This window comes from Aegilops tauschii, chromosome 5, assembly GCF_002575655.3.
Source record: "Aegilops tauschii subsp. strangulata cultivar AL8/78 chromosome 5, Aet v6.0, whole genome shotgun sequence".
NCBI lineage: Eukaryota > Viridiplantae > Streptophyta > Magnoliopsida > Poales > Poaceae > Aegilops > Aegilops tauschii.
Genome location: NC_053039.3, coordinates 148490497 through 148514400, shown reverse-complemented (window position 1 = coordinate 148514400; position 23904 = coordinate 148490497).

Genomic DNA, 23904 nt, shown 5'->3' with positions numbered 1-23904 from the left:
CTACATATGAGATCCGATTACTTGTAGGGAAATGCAAGAGACCTCAGTTATGATGATGCACTAGGTCCATAGATGGGACTTTGTGTATGTTCTCGAAATGCGTTTGTCGAGTGCTGATTAAGAAAGTTTCTATACAAGTTTCTGAATGAACTCCTTAAGAAAAGTTCTCCAATATTTCCCTATGAAAGAATACTTTGAAGCATCTGGTCGTCACAAACGTTTTGACTACTTTTGGAGCCAAAACGGACTCCGTATGAGTCACATATCCATGTTTCAGTTAACATTGCGCAAAACTGATTCCGAACGACAGTTACACACTAGTTCCTGTGTAGTCGCATTCGACTTTTTTACATTCTACTTCACTAAACATCTCCATATGAGATCCGATTACTTGTAGGGAAATGCAAGAGACCTCAGTTATGATGATGCACTAGGTCCATAGCTGGGACTTTGTGTATGTTCTCGAAATGCGTTTGTCGAGTGCTCATTAAGAAAGTATCTATACAAGTTTCTGAACGAACTCCTGAAGATAAGTTCTCCCAAAGTTCCCTTTATAAGAATCCTTTGAAGCATCTGGTCGTCACAAGCGTTTTGACTACTTGTGGAGCCAAAACGGACTCGGTATGAGTCACATATCCATGTTTCAGTTAACATTGCGCAAAACGGATTCCGAACGACAGTTACACAATAGTTCTTGTGTATTTGCATTTGATTTTTTCCATTCTACTTCACTAAACATCTACATATGAGATCCGATTACTTGTAGGGAAATGCAAGAGACCTCAGTTATGATGATGCACTAGGTCCATAGATGGGACTTTGTGTATGTTCTCGAAATGCGTTTGTCGAGTGCTCATTAAGAAAGTTTCTATACAAGTTTCTGAACGAACTCCTTAATAAAAGTTCTCCAAAAGTTCCCTTTATAAGAATACTTTGAAGCATCTGGTCGTCACAAACGTTTTGAATACTTGTGGAGCCAAAACGGACTCCGTATGAGTCACATATCCATGTTTCAGTTAACATTGCGCAAAACTGATTCCGAACGACAGTTACACACTAGTTCCTGTGTAGTCGCATTCGACTTTTTTACATTCTACTTCACTAAACATCTCCATATGAGATCCGATTACTTGTAGGGAAATGCAAGAGACCTCAGTTATGATGATGCACTAGATCCATAGCTGGGACTTTGTGTATGTTCTCGAAATGCGTTTTTCGAGTGCTCATTAAGAAAGTTTCTATACAAGTTTCTGAACGAACTCCTTAAGAAAAGTTCTCCAAAATTCCCTATGAAAGAATCCTTTGAAGCAGCTGGTCGTCATAAATGTTTTGACTACTTTAGGAGCCAAAACGGACTCCGTATGAGTTAGATATCCATGTTTCAGTTAACACTGCGCAAAACTGATTCCGAACGACAGTTATAGACAAGTTCTTGTGTAGTTGCATTCGATTTTTTCCATTCTACCTCACTAAACATCTCCATATGAGATCCGATTATTTGTAGGGTAATGCAGGAGACCTCAGTTATGATGATGCACTAGGTCCAAAGCTAGACTTTGTGTATGTTCTCGAAATGCGTTTGCCGAGTGCTCATTATGAAAGATTCTATACAAGTTTCTGAACGAACTGCTTAAGAAAAGTTCTCCAAAATTTCCCTATGAAAGAATCCTTTGAAGCATCTGGCCGTCACAAACGTTTTGACTACTTGTGGAGCCAAAACGGACTCCGTATGAGTCAGATATCCATGTTTCAGTTAACACTGCGCAAAACTGATTCCGAACGACAGTTACAGACTAGTTCTTGTGTAGTTGCATTCGATTTTTTCCATTCTACTTCACTAAACATCTGCATATGAGATCCATTTACTTGTAGGGAAATGCAAGAGACCTCAGTTATGATGATGCACTAGGTCCATAGCTCGGACTTTGTGTATGTTCTCGAAATGCGTTTGTCGAGTGCTCATTAAGAAAGTTTCTATACAAGTTTCTGAACGAACTCCTTAATAAAAGTTCTCCAAAAGTTCCCTTTATAAGAATCCTTTGAAGCATCTGGTCGTCACAAGCGTTTTGACTACTTGTGGAGCCAAAACGGACTCCGTATGAGTCACATATCCATGTTTCAGTTAACATTGCGCAAAACTGATTCCGAACGACAGTTACACACTAGTTCTTATGTATTTGCATTCGACTTTTTCGATTCTACTTCACTAAACATCTCCATATGAGATCCGATTACTTGTAGGGAAATGCAAGAGACCTCAGTTATGATGATGCACTAGGTCCATAGCTGGGACTTTGTGTATGTTCTCGAAATGCGTTTTTCGAGTGCTCATTAAGAAAGTTTCTATACAAGTTTCTGAACGAACTCCTTAAGAAAAGTTCTCCAAAAGTTCCCTATGAAAGAATCGTTTGAAGCATCTGGTCGTCACAAACGTTTTGACTACTTGTGGAGCCAAAACGGACTTCGTATGAGTCAGATATCCATGTTTCAGTTAACACTGCGCAAAACTGATTCCGAACGACAGTTACAGTCTAGTTCTTGCGTAGTTGCATTCGATTATTTCCGTTCTACTTCACTAAACATCTGCATATGAGATCCAATTACTTGTAGGGAAACTCAAGAGACCTCAGTTATGATGATGCACCAGGTCCATAGTTGGGACCGTGTGGATGTTCTTGAAATGTGTTTTTCGAGTGCTCATTAAGAAAGTTTCTATACAAGTTTCTGAACGAACTCCTTAATAAAAGTTCACCAAAAGTTCCCTTTGAAAGAATTCTTTGAAGCATCTGGTCGTCACAAACGTTTTGACTACTTGTGGAGCCAAAACAGACTCCGTATGAGTCACATATCCATGTTTCAGTTAAGATTGCGCAAAACTGATTCCGAACGACAGTTACACACTAGTTCTTGTGTATTTGCATTCGATTTTTTCCATTCTACTTCACTAAACATCCACATATGAGATCCGATTACTTGTAGGGAAATGCAAGAGACCTCAGTTATGATGATGCACTAGGTCCATAGATGGGACTTTGTGTATGTTCTCGAAATGCGTTTGTCGAGTGCTGATTAAGAAAGTTTCTATACAAGTTTCTGAATGAACTCCTTAAGAAAAGTTCTGCAAAATTTCCCTATGAAAGAATACTTTGAAGCATCTGGTCGTCACAAACGTTTTGAATACTTGTGGAGCCAAAACGGACTCCGTATGAGTCACATATCCATATTTCAGTTAACATTGCGCAAAACTGATTCCGAACGACAGTTACACACTAGTTCCTGTGTAGTCGCATTCGACTTTTTTACATTCTACTTCACTAAACATCTCCATATGAGATCCGATTACTTGTAGGGAAATGCAAGAGACCTCAGTTATGATGATGCACTAGATCCATAGCTGGGACTTTGTGTATGTTCTCGAAATGCGTTTTTCGAGTGCTCATTAAGAAAGTTTCTATACAAGTTTCTGAACGAACTCCTTAAGAAAAGTTCTCCAAAAGTTCCCTATGAAAGAATCCTTTGAAGCAGCTGGTCGTCATAAATGTTTTGACTACTTTAGGAGCCAAAACGGACTCCGTATGAGTTAGATATCCATGTTTCAGTTAACACTGCGCAAAACTGATTCCGAACGACAGTTATAGACAAGTTCTTGTGTAGTTGCATTCGATTTTTTCCATTCTACCTCACTAAACATCTCCATATGAGATCCGATTATTTGTAGGGTAATGCAGGAGACCTCAGTTATGATGATGCACTAGGTCCAAAGCTAGACTTTGTGTATGTTCTCGAAATGCGTTTGCCGAGTGCTCATTATGAAAGATTCTATACAAGTTTCTGAACGAACTCCTTAAGAAAAGTTCTCCAAAATTTCCCTACGAAAGAATCCTTTGAAGCATCTGGTCGTCACAAACGTTTTGACTACTTGTGGAGCCAAAACGGACTCCGTATGAGTCAGATATCCACGTTTCAGTTAACACTGCGCAAAACTGATTCCGAACGACAATTACAGACTAGTTCTTGTGTAGTTGCATTCGATTTTTTCCATTCTACTTCACTAAACATCTGCATATGAGATCCATTTACTTGTAGGGAAATGCAAGAGACCTCAGTTATGATGATGCACTAGGTCCATAGCTGGGACTTTGTGTATGTTTTCGAAATGCGTTTGTCGAGTGCTCATTAAGAAAGTTTCTATACAAGTTTCTGAACGAAATCCTTAAGAAAAGTTCTCCAAAAGTTCCCTATGAAGGAATCCTTAATAACAGTTCTCCAAAAGTTCCCTTTATAAGAATCCTTTGAAGCATCTGGTCGTCACAAGCGTTTTGACTACTTGTGGAGCCAAAACGGACTCGGTATGAGTCACATATCCATGTTTCAGATAACATTGCGCAAAACTGATTCCGAACGACAGTTACACACTAGTTCTTATGTATTTGCATTCGATTTTTTCGATTCTACTTCACTAAACATCTCCATATGAGATCCGATTACTTGTAGGGAAATGCAAGAGACCTCAGTTATGATGATGCACTAGGTCCATAGCTGGGACTTTGTGTATGTTCTCGAAATGCGTTTTTCGAGTGCTCATTAAGAAAGTTTCTATACAAGTTTCTGAACGAACTCCTTAAGAAAAGTTCTCCAAAAGTTCCCTATGAAAGAAACCTTTGAAGCATCTGGTCGTCACAAACGTTTTGACTACTTGTGGAGCCAAAACGGACTTCGTATGAGTCAGATATCCATGTTTCAGTTAACACTGCGCAAAACTGATTCCGAACGACAGTTACAGTCTAGTTCTTGCGTAGTTGCATTCGATTATTTCCGTTCTACTTCACTAAACATCCCCATATGAGATCCGATTACTTGTAGGGTAATGCAAGAGACCTCAGTTATGATGATGCGCTAGGTCCAAAGTTGGGACTGTGTGGATGTTCTCGAAATGCGATTTTCGAGTGCTCATTAAGAAAGTTTCTATACAAGTTTCTGAACGAACTCCTTAATAAAAGTTCTTCAAAAGTTCCCTTTGAAAGAATCCTTTGAAGCATCTGGTCGTCACAAACGTTTTGACTACTTGTGGAGCCAAAACGGACTCCGTATAAGTCACATATCCATGTTTCAGTTAACATTGCCCAAAACTGATTCCGAACGACAGTTACACACTAGTTCTTGTGTATTTGCATTCGATTTTTTCCGTTCTACTTCACTGAACATCTACATATGAGATCCGATTACTTGTAGGGAAATGCAAGAGACCTCAGTTATGATGATGCACTAGGTCCATAGATGGGACTTTGTGTATGTCCTCGAAATGCGTTTTTCGAGTGCTCATTAAGAAAGTTTCTATACAAGTTTCTGAACGAACTCCTTAAGAAAAGTTCTCCAAAAGTTCCCTATGAAAGAATCCTTTGAAGCATCTGGTTGTCACAAACATTTTGACTACTTGTGGAGTCAAAACGGACTCCGTATGAGTCACATATCCATGTTTCAGTTAACATTGCCCAAAACTGATTCCGAACGACAGTTACACACTGGTTCTTGTGTATTTGCATTCGATTTTTTCCGTTCTACTTCACTGAACATCTGCATATGAGATCCAATTAATTGTAGGGAAATGCAAGAGACCTCAGTTATGATGATGCACTAGGTACATAGGTTGGACTTTGTGTATGTCCTCGAAATGCGTTTGTCGAGTGCTGATTAAGAAAGTTTCTATGCAAGTTTCTGAACGAACTCCTTAAGAAAAGTTCTCCAAAATTTCCCTATGAAAGAATACTTTGAAGCATCTGGTCGTCACAAACATTTTGACTAGTGGAGCCAAAACGGACTCCGTATGAGTCACATATCCATGTTTCAGTTAACACTGCGCAAAACTCATTCCGAACGACAGTTACACACTAGTTCTTGTGTAGTTGCATTCGATTTTTTTCCATTCTACTTCACTAAACATCTCCATATGAGATCCGATTACTTGTAGGAAATGCAAGAGACCTCAGTTATGATGATGCACTAGGTCCATAGCTGGGACTTTGTGTATGTTCTCGAAATGCGTTTGTCAAGTGCTGATTAAGAAAGTTTCTATACAAGTTTCTGAACGAAGTCCTTAAGAAAAGTTCTCCAAAAGTTCCCTATGAAAGAATCCTTTGAAGCATCTGGTCATCACAAATGTTTTGACTACTTGTGGAGCCCAAACGGACTCCGTATGAGTCAGATATCCATGTTTCAGTTAACACTGCGCAAAACTGATTCCGAACAACAGTTACAGACTAGTTCTTGTGTAGTTGCATTCGATTTTTTCCATTCTACCTCACTAGACATCTCCATATAACATCCAATTACTTGTAGGGAAATGCAAGAGACCTCAGTTATGATGATGCACTAGGTCCAAAGCTGGACTGTATGTATGTTCTCGAAATGCGTTTTTCGAGTGCTCATTAAGAAAGATTCTATACAAGTTTCTGAACGAACTCCTTAAGAAAAGTTCTCCAAAATTTCCCTATGAAAGAATCCTTTGAAGCATCTGGTCGTCACAAACGTTTTGACTACTTGTGGAGCCAAAACGGAATCCTATGAATTTGATATCCATGTTTCAGTTAACACTGCGCAAAACTAATTCCGAACAACAGTTACAGACTAGTTCTTGTGTAGTTGCATTCGATTTTTTCCATTCTTCTTCACTAAACATCTCCATATGACATCCAATTACTTGTAGGGAAATGCAAGAGACCTCAGTTATGATGATGCACTAGGTCCAAAGCTGGACTTTGTGTATGTTCTCGAAATGCGTTTGCCGAGTGCTCATTAAGAAAGATTCTATACAAGTTTCTGAACGAACTCCTTAAGAAAAGTTCTCCAAAATTTCCCCAAGAAAGAATCCTTTGAAGCATCTGGTCGTCACAAACGTTTTGAATACTTGTGGAGCCAAAACGGACTCCGTATGAGTCAGATATCCATGTTTCAGTTAACACTGCGCAAAACTGATTCCGAACGACAGTTACAGACTAGTTCTTGTGTAGTTGCATTCGATTTTTTCCGTTCTACTTCACTAAACATCTGCATACGAGATCCAATTACTTGTAGGGAAATGCAAGAGACCTCATTTATGATGATGCACTAGGTACATAGCTGGGACTTTGTGTATGTTCTCGAAATGGGTTTATCGAGTGCTCATTAAGAAAGTTTCTATACAAGTTTCTGAAAGAACTCCTTAATAAAAGTTCTCCAAAAGTTCCCTTTATAAGAATCCTTTGAAGCATCTGGTCGTCACAAGCGTTTTGACTACTTGTGGAGCCAAAACGGACTCGGTATGAGTCACATATCCATGTTTCAGTTAACATTGCGCAAAACTGATTCCGAACGACAGTTACACACTAGTTCTTGTGTATTTGCATTCGATTTTTTCGATTCTACTTCACTAAACATCTCGATATGAGATCGGATTACTTGTAGGGAAATGCAAGAGACCTCAGTTATGATGATGCACTAGGTCCATAGCTGGGACTTTGTGTATGTTCTCGAAATGTGTTTGTCGAGTGCTCATTAAGAAAGTTTCTATACAAGTTTCTGAACGAACTCCTTAATAAAAGTTCTCCAAAAGTTCCCTTTATAAGAATCCTTTGAAGCATCTAGTCGTCACAAGCGTTTTGACTACTTGTGGAGCCAAAACGGACTCGGTATGAATCACATATCCATGTTTCAGTTAACATTGCGAAAAACTGATTCCGAACGACAGTTACACACTAGTTCTTGTGTATTTGCATTCGATTTTTTCGATTCTACTTCACTAAACATCTCCATATGAGATCGGATTACTTGTAGGGAAATGCAAGAGACCTCAGTTATGATGATGCACTAGGTCCATAGTTGGGACCGTGTGGATGTTCTTGAAATGCGTTTTTTGAGTGCTCATTAAGAAAGTTTCTATACAAGTTTCTGAACGAACTCCTTAAGAAAAGTTCTCCAAAAGTTCCCTATCAAAAGAATCCTTTGAAGCATCTGGTCGTCACAAACGTTTTGACTACTTGTGGAGCCAAAACGGACTTCGTATGAGTCAGATATCCATGTTTCAGTTAACACTGCGCAAAACTGATTCCGAACGACAGTTACAGACTAGTTCTTGTGTAGTTGCATTCGATTTTTTCCGTTCTACTTCACTAAACATCTGCATATGAGATCCAATTACTTGTAGGGAAATGCAAGAGACCTCAGTTATGATGATGCACTAGGTCCATAGTTGGGACTGTGTGGATGTTCTCGAAATGCGTTTTTCGAGTGCTCATTAAGAAAGTTTCTATACAAGTTTCTGAACGAACTCCTTAATAAAAGTTCGCCAAAAGTTCCCTTTGAAAGAATCCTTTGAAGCATCTGGTCGTCACAAACGTTTTGACTACTTGTGGAGCCAAAATAGACGCCGTATGAGTCACATATCCATGTTTCAGTTAAGATTGCGCAAAACTGATTCCGAACGACAGTTACACACTAGTTATTGTGTATTTGCATTCGATTTTTTCCATTCTACTTCACTAAACATCTCCATATAAGATCCGATTACTTGTAGGGAAATGCAAGAGACCTCAGTTATGATGATGCACTAGGTCCATAGATGGGACTTTGTATATGTTCTCGAAATGCGTTTGTCGAGTGCTGATTAAGAAAGTTTCTATACAAGTTTCAGAATGAACTCCTTAAGAAAAGTTCTCCAAAATTTCCCTATGAAAGAATCCTTTGAAGCATCTGGTCGTCACAAATGTTTTGACTACTTGTGGAGCCAAAACGGACTCCGTATGAGTCACATATCCATGTTTCAGTTAACATTGCGCAAAACTGATTCCGAACGACAGTTACACACTAGTTCTTGTGTAGTTGCATTCAATTTTTTTACATTCTACTTCACTAAACATCTCCATATGAGATCCGATTACTTGTAGGGAAATGCAAGAGACCTCAGTTATGATGATGCACTAGGTCCATAGCTGGGACTTTGTGTATGTTCTCGAAATGCGTTTTTCGAGTGCTCATTAAGAAAGTTTCTATACAAGTTTCTGAACGAACTCCTTAAGAAAAGTTCTCCAAAAGTTCCCTATGAAAGAATCCTTTGAAGCATCTGGTCGTCACAAATGTTTTGACTACTTGTGGAGCCAAAACGGACTCCGTATGAGTTAGATGTCCATGTTTCAGTTAACACTGCGCAAAACTGACTCCGAACGACAGTTATAGACTAGTTCTTGTGTAGTTGCATTCGATTTTTTCCATTCTACCTCACTAAACATCTCCATATGAGATCCGATTACTTGTAGGGTAATGGAAGAGACCTCAGTTATGATGATGCACTAGGTCCAAAGCTAGACTTTGTGTATGTTCTCGAAATGCGTTTGCCGAGTGCTCATTAAGAAAGTTTCTATACAAGTTTCTGAACGAACTCCTTAAGAAAAGTTCTCCAAATTTCCCTATGAAAGAATCCTTTGAAGCATCTGGTCGTCACAAACGTTTTGACTACTTGTGGAGCCAAAACGGACTCCGTATGAGTCAGATATCCATGTTTCAGTTAACACTGCGCAAAACTGATTCCGAACGACAATTACACACTAGTTCTTGTGTAGTTGCATTCGATTTTTTCCGTTCTACTTCACTGAACATTTGCATATGAGATCCAATTACTTGTAGGGAAATGCAAGAGACCTCAGTTATGATGATGCACTAGGTCCATAGTTGGGACTATGTGGATGTTCTCGAAATGCGTTTTTCGAGTGCTCATTAAGAAAGTTTCTATTCAAGTTTCTGAACGAACTCCTTAATAAAAGTTCTCCAAAATTTCCCTTTCAAAGAATCCTTTGAAGCATCTGGTCGTCACAAACATTTTGACTACTTGTGGAGCCAAAACGGACTCCGTATGAGTCACATATCCGTGTTTCAGTTAACATTGCCCAAAACTGATTCCGAACGACAGTTACACAATAGTTCTTGTGTTGTTGCATTCGATTTTTTCTGTTCCACTTCACTGAACATCTGCATATGAGATCCAATTACTTGTAGGGAAATGCAAGAGACCTCAGTTATGATGATGCACTAGGTCCATAGATGGGACTTTGTGTATGTTCTCGAAATGCGTTTGTCGAGTGCTGATTAAGAAAGTTTCTATACAAGTTTCTGAACGAACTCCTTAAGAAAGTTCTCCAAAATTTCCCTATGAAAGAATCCTTTGAAGCATCTGGTCGTCACAAATGTTTTGACTACTTATGGAGCCCAAACGGACTCCGTATGAGTCACATATCCATGTTTCAGTTAACATTGCGCAAAACTCATTCCGAACGACTGTTACACACTAGTTCTTGTGTAGTTGCATTCGATTTTTTTCCATTCTACTTCACTGAACAACTGCATATGAGATCCGATTATTTGTAGGGAAATGCAAGAGACCTCAGTTATGATGATGCACTAGGTCCATAGATGGGACTTTGTGTATGTTCTCGAAATGCGTTTGTCGAGTGCTGATTAAGAAAGTTTCTATACAAGTTTCTGAACGAACTCCTTAAGAAAAGTTCTCCAAAATTTCCCTATGAAAGAATCCTTTGAAGCATCTGGTCGTCACAAACGTTTTGACTACTTGTGGAGCCAAAACGGACTCCGTATGAGTCACATATCCATGTTTCAGTTAACATTGCGCAAAACTCATTCCGAACGACAGTTACACAGTAGTTCTTGTGTAGTTGCATTCGATTTTATTCAATTCTACTTCACTCAACATCTCCATATGAGATCCCATTACTTGTAGGGAAATGCAAGATACCTCAGTTATGATGATGTACTAGGTCCATAGCTGGGACTTTGTGTATGTTCTCAAAATGCGTTTGCCGAGTGCTCATTAAGAAAGTTTCTATACAAGTTTCTGAACGAACTCCATAAGAAAAGTTCTCCAAAATTTCCCTATGAAAGAATCCTTTGAAGCATCTGGTCGTCGCAAACGTTTTGACTACTTGTGGAGCCAAAACGGACTCCGTATGAGTCAGATATCCATGTTTCAGTTAACACTGCGCCAAACTGATTCCAAACGACAGTTACAGACTAGTTCTTGTGTACTTGCATTCGATTTTTTCCGTTCTACTTCACTGAACATCTGCATATGAGATCCAATTACTTGTAGGGAAATGCAAGAGACCGCAGTTATGATGATGCACTAGGTCCATAGCTGGGACTTTGTGTATGTTCTCGAAATGCGTTTGTCGAGTGCTCATTAAGAAAGTTTCTATACAAGTTTCTGAACGAACTCCTTAATAAAAGTTCTCCAAAAGTTCCCTTTGAAAGAATCCTTTGAAGCATCTGGTCGTCAAAAACGTTTTGACTACTTGTGGAGCCAAAACGGACTCCGTATGAGTCACATATCCATGTTTTAGTTAACATTACCCAAAACTGATTCCGAACGACAGTTACACACTAGTTCTTGTGTATTTGCATTCGATTTTTTCCGTTCTACTTCACTGAACATCTGCATATGAGATCCGATTACTTGTAGGGAAATGCAAGAGACCTCAGTTATGATGATGCACTAGGTCCATAGCTGGGACATTGTGTATGTTCTCGAAATGCGTTTGTCGAGTGCTGATTAAGAAAGTTTCTATACAAGTTTCTGAACGAACTCCTTAAGAAAAGTTCTCCAAAATTTCCCTATGAAAGAATCCTTTGAAGCATCTGGTCGTCACAAACATTTTGACTACTTGTGGAGCCAAAACGGACTCCGTATGAGTCACATATCCATGTTTCTAACATTGCGCAAAACTCATTCCCAACTACAGTTACACTCTAGTTCTTGTGTAGTTGCATTCGATTTTCTCCATTCTACTTCACTAAACATCTCCATATGAGATCCAATTACTTGTAGGGAAATGCAGGAGACCCTAGTTATGATGATGCACTAGGTCCATAGCTGGGACTTTGTGTATGTTCTCGAAATGCTATTGTCGAGTGCTCATTAAGAAAGTTTCTATACAAGTTTCTGAACGAACTCCTTAAGAAAAGTTCTCCAAAAGTTCCCTATGAAAGAATACTTTGAAGCATCTAGTCATCACGAATGTTTTGACTACTTGTGGAGCCAAAACAGACTCCGTATGAGTCAGATATCCATGTTTCAGTTAACACTGCGCAAAACTGAGTCCGAACGACAGTTACAGACTAGTTCTTGTGTAGTTGCATTTGATTTTCTCCATTCTACTTCACTAAACATCTCCATAGGAGATCCAATTACTTGTAGGGAAATGCAGGAGACCCTAGTTATGATGATGCACTAGGTCTATAGCTGGGACTTTGTGTATGTTCTCGAAATGCCATTGTCGAGTGCTCATTAAGAAAGTTTCTATACAAGTTTCTGAACGAACTCCTTAAAAAAAGTTCTCCAAAAGTTCCCTATGAAAGAATACTTTGAAGCATCTGGTCGTCACAAACGTTTTGACTACTTGTGGAGCCAAAACGGACTCTGTATGAGTCAGATATCCATGTTTAAGTTAACACTGCGCAAAACTCATTCCGAACGACAGTTACAGACTAGTTCTTGTGTAGTTGCATTCAATTTTTTTCATTCTACTTGACAAAACATCTCCATACGGGATCCAATTACTTGTAGGGTAATGCAAGAGACCTCAGTTATGATGATGCACTAGGTCCATAGCTGGGACTTTGTGTATGTTCTCGAAATGCGTTTGTCGAGTGCTCATTAAGAAAGTTCCTATACAAGTTTCTGAACGAACTCCTTAAGAAAATTCTCCAAAAGTTCCCTACAAAAGAATCTTTTGAAGCATCTGGTCGTCACAAACGTTTTGACTACTTGTGGAGCCAAAACGGACTCCGTATGAGTCAGATATCCATGTTTCAGTTAACACCGTGCAAAACTAATTCCGAACGACAGTTACACACTAGTTCTTGTGTAGTTGCATGTAACGCCCCGGATCCGATGCGCCAGGTTTCTGCGGGTTATTCGCCGTCGTTGCCATGTCATTTTCTTGCGTGTTGCATTTTTCCTTGTCATCATCTGCATTTCATATCATGTCATCATGTGCATTGCATTTGCATACGTGTTCGTCTCATGCATCCGAGCTTTTTCCCCGTTGTCCGGTTTGCAATCCGGCACTCCCAACTCCTCCGGCGCACCCCTCTTGTTTCTTTTCGTGAGCGGGTGTTGAACGTTCTCGGAATGGACCGAGTCTTGTCAAGTGGCCTTGGTATACCACCGGTAGACCACCTGTCAAGTTTCGTTCCATTTGGAGGTCGTTTGGTACTCCAACGGTTAACCGGGCATCCGCAAAGTCCTTTCGTGTGTTGCAGAAAAACCCCTCTCTAAACCGCCCTAAAACCCCTCTATGTCTCCGCCAAGCTCTCGGTCGTTCGATCACGATCGCATGGGCGAAAACTGCACCTCGTTTGGACTCTCCTAGCTCCTTCTGCCTATATATTTGCCCTCTCCCCCGAAAATTCGCGGATGAAACCCTAGCTCCCTCCACCTCGAGCCACCGGACAAAAAATCCCCGCCGCCCGGACATGTCCGCCGCCCTTAGCCGTCGCCCCCGCGCCAATCAGCAGCCGCCGCGGGCCCGCGAGGCCCGAGGCTGGCCCGCCCGTCCCCGCGCCGGGCCCCGAGTCCCCGCGCCGCCGAGCTCCCTCGCGCCACGCCCCGCGGCCGCCGCCCGGCGATGCTCCGCCCCGCCGCCTCTTCACGTCGCCCGCCGCCCGCCGCCTACTCCGGTGCCGGCCGCCGCCGTCGGCCGCGGCCTCGCGCCGCCCCGCTCCCGCCGCCCGCGCCCACGCCGCCGGGCTTCTCCTCCACTGCGGCCACCGCTGCCCCCGTACTCCGGCGGCCCGAGCCAAACCCTAGCCCGATCCAGATCGGGTCAATCCCGGAGGTTTACTTTCTTCTCCCCCCCTCTCGAATCTGCTACGTCATTTTATATTACAACAAGTGCCCTTGTTCATCATGCCATAACTCCATGTGTGTTGCTCCGTTTTGTGCATGTAATATATTGAATTGTTCGTCTCGTGATGCTCTACATTTTGTTCCATTGCACCATGTTCATTTGAGTTCATCTTGATACCCAAATCATCGTTGCAAGAGAGCTAGTTGCTGTTATCTGCTGATTCTTAGCAGAACTTGGAGATTTGTTATTTTTGTTGCATTTAATCTGTGCATCTTATGAGTATGAGCTCTACATGTGTTTTGTTGTATGCCATGCCATCTTTCCAGTGGTGTATGCCATGTATTTTTGTGATCTCTTTGGTGACTAGCACAAGCATGCAAACTAGGCTCCGTAATGTTTCTGATTTCAGGGACGTGTTTTCTCCAAGTCTTTGTCTGCTGTTATTTTGTTGCCATGTAAACTTGATGCTACAGAGAGATCCATGCATATTTTAGAGATGTTCAGTAAGGATGTTTTGTAGATATTGTTGTAATTGATGCATTCCTGCCCTTGTATGTAATTATGGAGTGCCATAGCATGACTTAAGCTTGCTCGACTTTTGCTATAAAATGTTCCTGGCAGATTGTTTACGTGTTATTGAATTTGGCCAAGCTTGTTGTAGTTGGTCCATACATGCTATGTATTTTCTCTTGCCATGGATAGCTTCATAAACATGCCATATTGCTGTAGGTATACTTGTTTTGTCATGCATTGCCTTGTGGTGAGTGCATCAAGCTCTCATAGATGCCTTCATATTATTGTTTCTGCCATGCTCTGTTTTCTGCTAAGTCTGAAACCTGTTAACGAAACTTGCTATGTTTACATGGTTGCCATCATATCTTCTGGTCCTTTTTGGCTTATGGTCAGTAAGGGACATTTGTTATATGCTTTGAGTAGATTCATGCCATGCCTTTCTTTGCTATGATATGTTCCTGTAGCATATTGCTTGTTAGCTCTAAACATTGCAACCTGATGCTGTTTCTGCCATGCCCAGTATTTCTGCCAAGTCTGTGAACTTGTTATTATTTGCAATCTTGCCATGTCCTTTTGAGCTTGTTCTACTGATTTCTGGAGATAGCTCAGTGTTCATGTTTTGTTGTGCTTTACCTCTACATCATTTCCATGCCTTTTGTTTTCATGTTGAGTTGCTGTAGCATATTGTTTTAATGCTTGCTAGTTGCATAGTTGCTGTTTTGGACAGATTGTTGCTATATATGGTTTGGAGTGTATGTGTTGCACCGTTGCTCCGTTTTGATCATGCTCTATATGAAACTTGCTTAGTTTTGCATGTAGTTTCATATTATCATGTTGCATCCTTGTTTTGAGGTGTTTGCTTGATGTTTGTATGCATTTTGCATCAATGCCATGTTTATCTTGTGTTGCTCATATCTTCTAGGCCGTAGCTCCGAATCTAATAAACTTTATATGTAACTTGACTAGAATTTCGTGTAGATCATCGTGGTGCTCTTTAACTTGCTGTTTAACAACTTTAACTTAATGCTTGTTCAGTTCTGGACCAATTTCGAAATTTGCATATGAGGACTTACCGGAATTGTTATATGTTGTTTCCGGCCTCATTTAAACTTGCTTTGATGTGTTGCTCTTGTATGCATCATCTCTCGTCATGAGTAGCTTCATAGAGCCTTGTCATGCATCATTCTTGGTTGAGCATCATGCCTTGTTCATGTGTGGTGTGTTTACCTTGTTGTGTGCTTCTTCTCGATAGTTCCCGTGTCGTTGCGATCGTGAGGATTCGTTCGTCTTCGTGGCTTCATCTTCTTCATGGACTCGTTCTTCTTCCTAGCGGGATTTCAGGCAAGATGACCGTCACCTTGGATCTCATTACTATCATTGCTATGCTAGTTGCTTCGTTCTATCGCTTTGCTGCGCTACCTATCACTTGCTCATCAAGCCTCCCAAATTGCCATGAACCTCTAACCTTTGTCACCCTTCCTAGCAAACCGTTGTTTGGCTATGTTACCGCTTTGCTCAGCCCCTCTTATAGCGTTGCTAGCTACAGGTGAAGATGAAGTTTGCTCCATGTTGGATTATGTTTATGTTGGGATATCACAATATCTCTTATATTATTAATGCATCTATATACTTGGTAAAGGGTGGAAGGCTCGGCCTTATGCCTGGTGTTTTGTTCCACTCTTGCCGCCCTAGTTTTCCGTCCTACCGGTGTTATGTTCCTTAATTTTGCGTCCCTCACGCGGTTGGGTGATTTATGGGACCCCCTTGACAGTTCGCTTTGAATAAAACTCTTCCAGCAAGGCCCAACCTTGGTTTTACCATTTGCCTCACCACCACCTACTTTTCCCTTGGGAGTCGCTCTCTCGAGGGTCATCTTTATTTAGCCCCCCTGGGCCAATGCTTGTCTAAGTGTTGGTCCGAACCAGAGCCACTTGCAGCGCCACCTCGGAGAAACTTGAGGGCTGGTTTTAGTTGTACGTAGTGTTCATCCGGTGTTGCCCTGAGAACGAGATATGTGCAGCTCCTATCAGGATGTCGGCGCATCGGGCGGTCTTGCTGGACCTGTTTTACCATTGTCGAAATGTCTTGTAACCGGGATTCCGAGACTGATCGGGTCTTCCCGGGAGAAGGAATATCCTTCGTTGACCGTGAGAGCTTATGATGGGCTAAGTTGGGACACCCCTGCAGGGTATTATCTTTCGAAAGCCGTGCCCGCGGTTATGTGGCAGATGAGAATTTGTTAATTATCCGGTTGTAGAAAACTTGACACTTGACCTTAATTAAAATGCATCAACCGCGTGTGTAGCCATGATGGTCTCTTCTCGGCGGAGTCCGGGAAGTGAACACGGTTTCTGGGTTATGTTTGACGTAAGTAGGAGTTCAGGATCACTTCTTGATCATTGCTAGTTTCACGACCGTTCCGTTGCTTCTCTTCTCGCTCTTCTTTGCGTAAGTTAGCCACCATACATGCTTAGTCACTGCTGCAACCTCACCACCTTATCCATTCCTTTCCCTTTAAGCTTTGCTAGTCTTGATACCCATGTAATGGGATTGCTGAGTCCTCGTGGCTCACAGATTACTACAACACCAGTTGCAGGTACAGGTTTGCGATGATCATGATGCGAGAGCGATGTTTACTTGTTTGGAGTTCTTCTTCTGCTTCTTCTTCGATCAGGAGATAGGTTCCAGGTCGGCAGCCTGGGCTAGCAGGGTGGATGTCGTTCGGGTTTCTGTTTATGTTTCATCCGTAGTCGGATGTTAAGCTTATGTATGATGTATTGATGTATTCTTGCGGCATTTGTATGCTTTGTATGTTTCCCCATATATTATGCAATGTTGATGTAATGATACCCACCTTGCAAAAGCGTCTTCAAGATGCGCTTCTATCCTTGGTGGGACCTTCGTGTTCCTTTAGGATAGGGTCGCATCTTGGGCGTGACATTGCATTCGATTTTCTCCATTCTACTTCACTAAACATCTTCATATGAGATCCAATTACTCATAGGGAAATGCAGGAGACCTCAGTTATGATGATGCACTAGGTCCATAGCTGGGACTTTGTGTATGTTCTCGAAATGCGTTTGTCGAGTGCTCATTAAGAAAGTTTCTATACAAGTCCTGAACGAACTTCTTAAGAAAAGTTCTCCAAAAGTTCCCTATGAAAGAATCCTTTGAAGCATCTAGTCGCCACAGACGTTTTAACTACTTGTGGAGCCAAGACAGACTCCGTATCAGTCAGATATCCATGTTTCAGTTAACACTGCGCAAAACTGATTCCGAACGACAGTTACAGACTAGTTCTTGTGTAGTTGCATTCGATTTTTCCATTCTACTTCACTCAACATCTCCATATGAGATCCAATTACTTGTAGGGAAATGCAAGAGACCTCAGTTATGATGATGCACTAGGTCCATAGCTAGGACTGTGTGTATGTTCTCGAAATGCGTTTGTCGAGTGCTCATTAAGAAAGTTTCTATACAAGTTTCTGAACGAACTCCTTAATAAAAGTTCTCCAAAAGTTCCCTATGAAAGAATCCTTTGAAGCATCTGGTCGTCACAAACGTTTTGACTACTTGTGGATCCAAAACGGACTCCGTATGAGTCAGATATCCATGTTTTAGTTAACACTGCGCAAAACTGATTCCGAACGACAGTTACACACTAGTTCTTGTGTAGTTGCATTTGATTTTTCCATTCTACTTCACTAAACATCTCCATATGAGATCCTATTACTTGTAGGGAAATGCAAGAGACCTCAGTTATGATGATGCACTAGGTCCATAGCTGAGACTTTGTGTATGTTCTCGAAATGTGTTTGTCGAGTGCTCATTAAGAATGTTTCTATACAAGTTTCTGAACGAACTCCTTAAGAAAAGTTCTCCAAAAGTTCCCTATGAAAGAATCCTTTGAAGCATCTCGTCGTCACAAACGTTTTGACTACTTGTGGAGCAAAAACTGACTCCGTATGAGTCAGATATCCATGTTTCAGTTAACAATACGCAAAACTGATTCCGAACGACAGTTACGGACTAGTTCTTGTGTAGTTGCATTCGATTTTCTCCATTCTACTTCATTAAACATCTCCATATGAGATCCAATTACTTGTAGGGAAATGCAGGAGACCCCAGTTATGATGATGCACTAGGTCCATAGCTGGGACTTTGTGTATGTTCTCGAAATGCGTTTGTCGAGTGCTCATTAAGAAAGTTTCTATACAAGTTTCTGAACGAACTCCTTAAGAAAAGTTCTCCGAAAGTTCCCTTTGAAAGAATCCTTTGAAGCATCTGGTCGCCACAAACATTTTGACTACTTGTGGAGCCAAAACAGACTCTGTGTCAGTCAGATATCCATGTTTCAGTTAACACTGCGCAAAACTGATTCCGAACGACGGTTACAAACTAGGTCTTGTGTAGTTGCATTCGAGTTTTTCCATTCTACTTCACTAAACATCTCCATACGGGATCCAATTACTTGTAGGGTAATGCAAGAGACCTCAGTTATGATGACACTAGTTCCATAGCTGGGACTTTGTGTATGTTCTCGAAATGCGTTTGTCGAGTGCTCATTAAGAAAGTTTCTATACAAGTTTCTGAACGAACTCCTTAAGAAAAGTTCTCCAAAAGTTCCCTATGAAAGAATCCTTTGAAGCATCTGGTCGTCACAAATGTTTTGACTACTTGTGGAGCCAAAATGGACTCCGTATGAGTCAGATATCCATGTTTCAGTTAACACTGCGCAAAACCGATTCCGAACGACAGTTACAGACTAGTTCTTGTGTAGTTGCATTCGATTTTTTCTATTCTACATCACTAAACATATCCATATGAGATCCAATTACTTGTAGGGAAATGCAAGAGACCTCAGTTATGATGATGCACTAGGTCCATAGGTGGGACTTTGTGTATGTTCTCGAAATGCGTTTGTCGAGTGCTCATTAAGAAAGTTTCTATACAAGTTTCTGAACGAACTCCTTAAGAAAAGTTCTCCAAAATTTCCCTATTAAAGAATCCTTTGAAGCATCTGGTCGTCACAAACGTTTTGACTACTTGTGGAGCCAAAACGGACTCCGTATGAGTCAGATATCCATGTTTCAGTTGACACTGCGCAAAACTGATTCCGAACGACAGTTACAGACTAGTTCTTGTGTAGTTGCATTCGATTTTCTCCATTCTACTTCATTAAACAACTCCATATGAGATCCAATTACTTGTAGGGAAATGCAGGAGACCCCAGTTATGATGATGCACTAGGTCCATAGCTGGGACTTTGTGTATATTCTCGAAATGCGTTTGTCGAGTGCTCATTAAGAAAGTTTCTATACAAGTTTCTGAACGAACTCCTTAAGAAAAGTTCTCCAGAAGTTCCCTTTGAAAGAATCCTTTGAAGCATCTTGTCGCCACAAACATTTTGACTACTTGTGGAGCGAAAACACACTCCGTCTCAGTCGGATATCCATGTTTCAGTTAACACTGCGCAAAACTGATTCCGAACGACAGTTACAGACTAGTTCTTGTGTAGTTGCATTCGATTTTTTCCATTCTACTTCACTAAACATCTCCATATGAGATCTGATTACTTGTAGGGAAATGCAAGAGACCGCAGTTATGATGATGCACTAGGTCCATAGCTGGGACTTTGTGTATGTTCTCGAAATGCGTTTTCGAGTGCTCATTAAGAAAGTCTATATACATGTTTCTGAACGAACTTCTGAAGAAAAGTTCTCCAAAAGTTCCCTATGAAAGAATCCTTTGAAGCATCTGGACGTCACAAACGTTTTGACTACTTGTGGAGCCAAAACGGACTCCGTATGAGTCAGATATCAATGTTTCAGTTACCACTGCGCAAAACTGATTCCGAAAGACAATTACACACTAGTTCTTGTATAGTTGCATGCGATGTTTTCTATTCTACTTCACTAAACATCTCCATATGAGATCTAATTACTTGTAGGGAAATTCAAGAGACCTCAGTTATGATGATGCACTAGGTCCATAGTTGGGACTTTGTGTATGTTCTCGAAATGCGTTTGTCGAGTGCTCATTAAGAAAGTTTCTATAAAAGTTTCTGAACGAACTCCTTAAGAAAATTTCTCCATAATTTCCCTATGAAAGAACCCTTTGAAGCATCTGGTCGTCACAAACGTTTTGACTACTTGTGGAGCCAAAACGGACTCTGTATCAGTCAGATATCAATGTTTCAGCTAACAGTGCGCAAAACTGATTCCGAACGACAGTTACCAACTAGTTCTTGTGTAGTTGCATTCGATTTTTTCCATTCTACTTCACTAAACATCTCGATATGAGATCCAATTACTTGTAGGGAAATGCAAGAGACCTCAATTATGATGATGCAATAGGTCCATAGCTGGGACTTTGTGTATGTTCTCGAAATGCGTTTGTCGAGTGCTCATTAAGAAAGTTTCTATACAAGTTTCTGAACGAACTCCTTAAGAAAAGTTCTCCACAAGTTCCCTATGAAAGAATCCTTTGAAACATCTGGTCGTCACAAACGTTTTGACTACTTGTGGAGCCAAAACGGACTCCGTATGAGTCAGATATCCTTGTTTCAGTTAACACTGCGCAAAACTGATTCCGAGCGACAGTTAGAGACTAGTTCTTGTGTAGTTGCATTCGATTTTCTCCATTCTACTTCATTAAACATCTCCATATGAGATCCAATTACTTGTAGGGAAATATAGGAAACCCCAGTTATGATGATGCACTAGGTCCATAGCTGGGACTCTGTTTATGTTCTCAAAATGCGTTTGTCGAGTGCTCATTAAGAAAGTTTCTGAAAGAACTCCTTAAGAAAAGTTCTCCAGAAGTTCCCTTTGAAAGAATCCTTTGAAATATCTGGTCGCCACGAATATTTTAACTACTTGTGGAGTGAAAACAGACTCCGTCTCAGTCAGATATCCATGTTTCAGTTAACACTGCGCAAAACTGATTCCGAACGACAGTTACAGACTAGTTCTTGTGTAGTTGCATTCATTTTTTTCCATTCTACTTCACTAAACATCTCCATATGAGATCTGATTACTTGTAGGGAAATGCAAGAGAACTCAGTTATGATGATGCACTAGGTCCATAGCTGGGACTTTGTGTATGTTCTCGAAATGCGTTTTCGAGTGCTCGTTAAGAAAGTCTATATACAAGTTTTTGAACGAACTCCTTAAGAAAAGTTCTCCAAAAGTTCCCTATGAAAGAATCCTTTAAATCATCTGGTCGTCACAAACGTTTTGACTACTTGTGGAGCCAAAACGGACTCCGTATGAGTCAGATATCCATGTTTCAGTTAACACTGCGCAAAACTGATTCCGAAAGACAATTACATACTAGTTCTAGTGTAGTTGTATGCGATTTTTTCTATTCTACTTCACTAAACATCTCCATATGAGATCTGATTACTTGTAGGGAAATGCAAGAGACCTCAGTTATGATGATGCACTAGGTCCATAGGTTGGACTTTGTGTATGTTCTCGAAATGCGTTTGTCGAGTGCTCATTAAGAAAGTTTCTATACAAGTTTCTGAACGAACTCCGTAAGAAAATTTCTCCATAAGTTCCCTATGAAAGAACCCTTTAAAGCATCTCGTCGTCACAAATGTTTTTACTACTTGTGGAGCCAAAACGGACTCCGTATCAGTGAGATATCGATGTTTCAGTTAACACTGCGCAAAACTGATTCCGAACGACAGTTACAGACTAGTTCTTGTGTAGTTGCATTCAATTTTTTCCATTCTACTTCACTAAACATCTCCATATGAGATCCAATTACTTGTAGGGAAAGGGAAGAGACCTCAGTTATGATGATGCACTAGGTCCATAGCTGGGACTTTGTGTATGTTCTCGAAATGCGTTTGTCGAGTGCTCATTAAGAAAGTTTCTATACAAGTTTCTGAACGAACTCCTTAAGAAAAGTTCGCCAAAAGTTCCCTATGAAAGAATCCTTTGAAGCATCTAGTCGTCACAAACGTTTTGACTACTTCTGGAGCCTAAACGGACTCCGTATGAGTCAGATATCCATGTTTGAGTTAACACTGCGCAAAATTGATTCCGAACGACAGTTACAGAGTAGTTCTTGTGTAGTTGCATTCGATTTTCTCCATTCTACTTCATTAACAATATGCATATGAGATCCAATTACTTGTAGGAAAATGCAGGAGACCCCAGTTATGACGATGCACTAGGTCCATAGCTGGGACTTTATGTATGTTCTCAAAATGCGTTTGTCGAGTGCTCATTAAGAAAGTTTCTATACAAGTTTCTGAGCGAAGTCCTTAAGAAAAGTTCTCCAAAAGTTCCCTTTGAAAGAATCATTTTAAGCATCTGGTTGCCACAAACATTTTTACTACTTGTGGAGCCAAAACAGACTCCGTATCAGTCAGATATCCATGTTTCAGTTAACACTGCACAAAACTGATTCCGAACGACAGCTACACACTAGTTCTTGTGTAGTTGCATTCGATTTTTTCCATTCAACTTCACTAAACATCTCCATATGAGATCCAATTACTTGTAGGGAAATGCAAGAGACCTCAGTTATGATGATGCACTAGGTCCATAGCTGGGACTTTGTGTATGTTCTCGAAATGTGTTTGTCGAGTGCTCATTAAGAATGTTTCTATACAAGTTTCTGAACGAACTCCTTAAGAAACGTTCTCCAAAAGTTCCCTATGAAAGAATCCTTTGAAGCATCTGGTCGTCACAAACGTTTTGAATATTTGTGGAGCCAAAACAGACTCCGTATGAGTCAGATATCCATGTTTCAGTTAACACTGCGCAAAACTGATTCCGAAAGACAATTACAGACTAGTTCTTGTGTAGTTGCATGCGATTTTTTCCATTCTACTTCATTAAACATCTCCATATGAGATGCAATTACTTGTAGGGAAATACAGGAGACCCCAGTTATGATGATGCACTAGGTCCATAGCTGGGACTTTGTGTATGTTCTCGAAATGCGTTTGTCGAGTGCTCATTAAGAAAGTTTCTATACAAGGTTCTGAACGAATTCCTTAAGAAAAGTTCTCCAAAAGTTCCCTATGAAAGAATCCTTTGAAGCATCTGGTCGTCACAAACGTTTTGACTACTTGTGGAGCCAAAACGGACTCCGTATCAGTCAGATATCCATGTTTCAGTTAACACTGCGCAAAACTGATTCTGCCAACAACTACAGACTAGTTCTTGTGTAGTTGCATTCGATTTTCTCCATTCTACTTCTTTAAAAACCTCCATATGATATCTAATTACTTGTAGGGAAATGCAGGAGACCCCAGTTATGATGATGCACTAGGTCCATAGCTGGGACTTTGTGTATGTTCTCGAAATGCGTTTGTCGAGTGCTCATTAAGAAAGTTTCTATACAAGTTTCTGAACGAATTCCTTAAGAAAAGTTCTCCAAAAGTTCCCTATGAAAGAATTCTTTGAAGCATCTAGTCGTCACAAACGTTTTGACTACTTGTGGAGCCAAAACGGACTCCGTATGAGTCAGATATCCATGT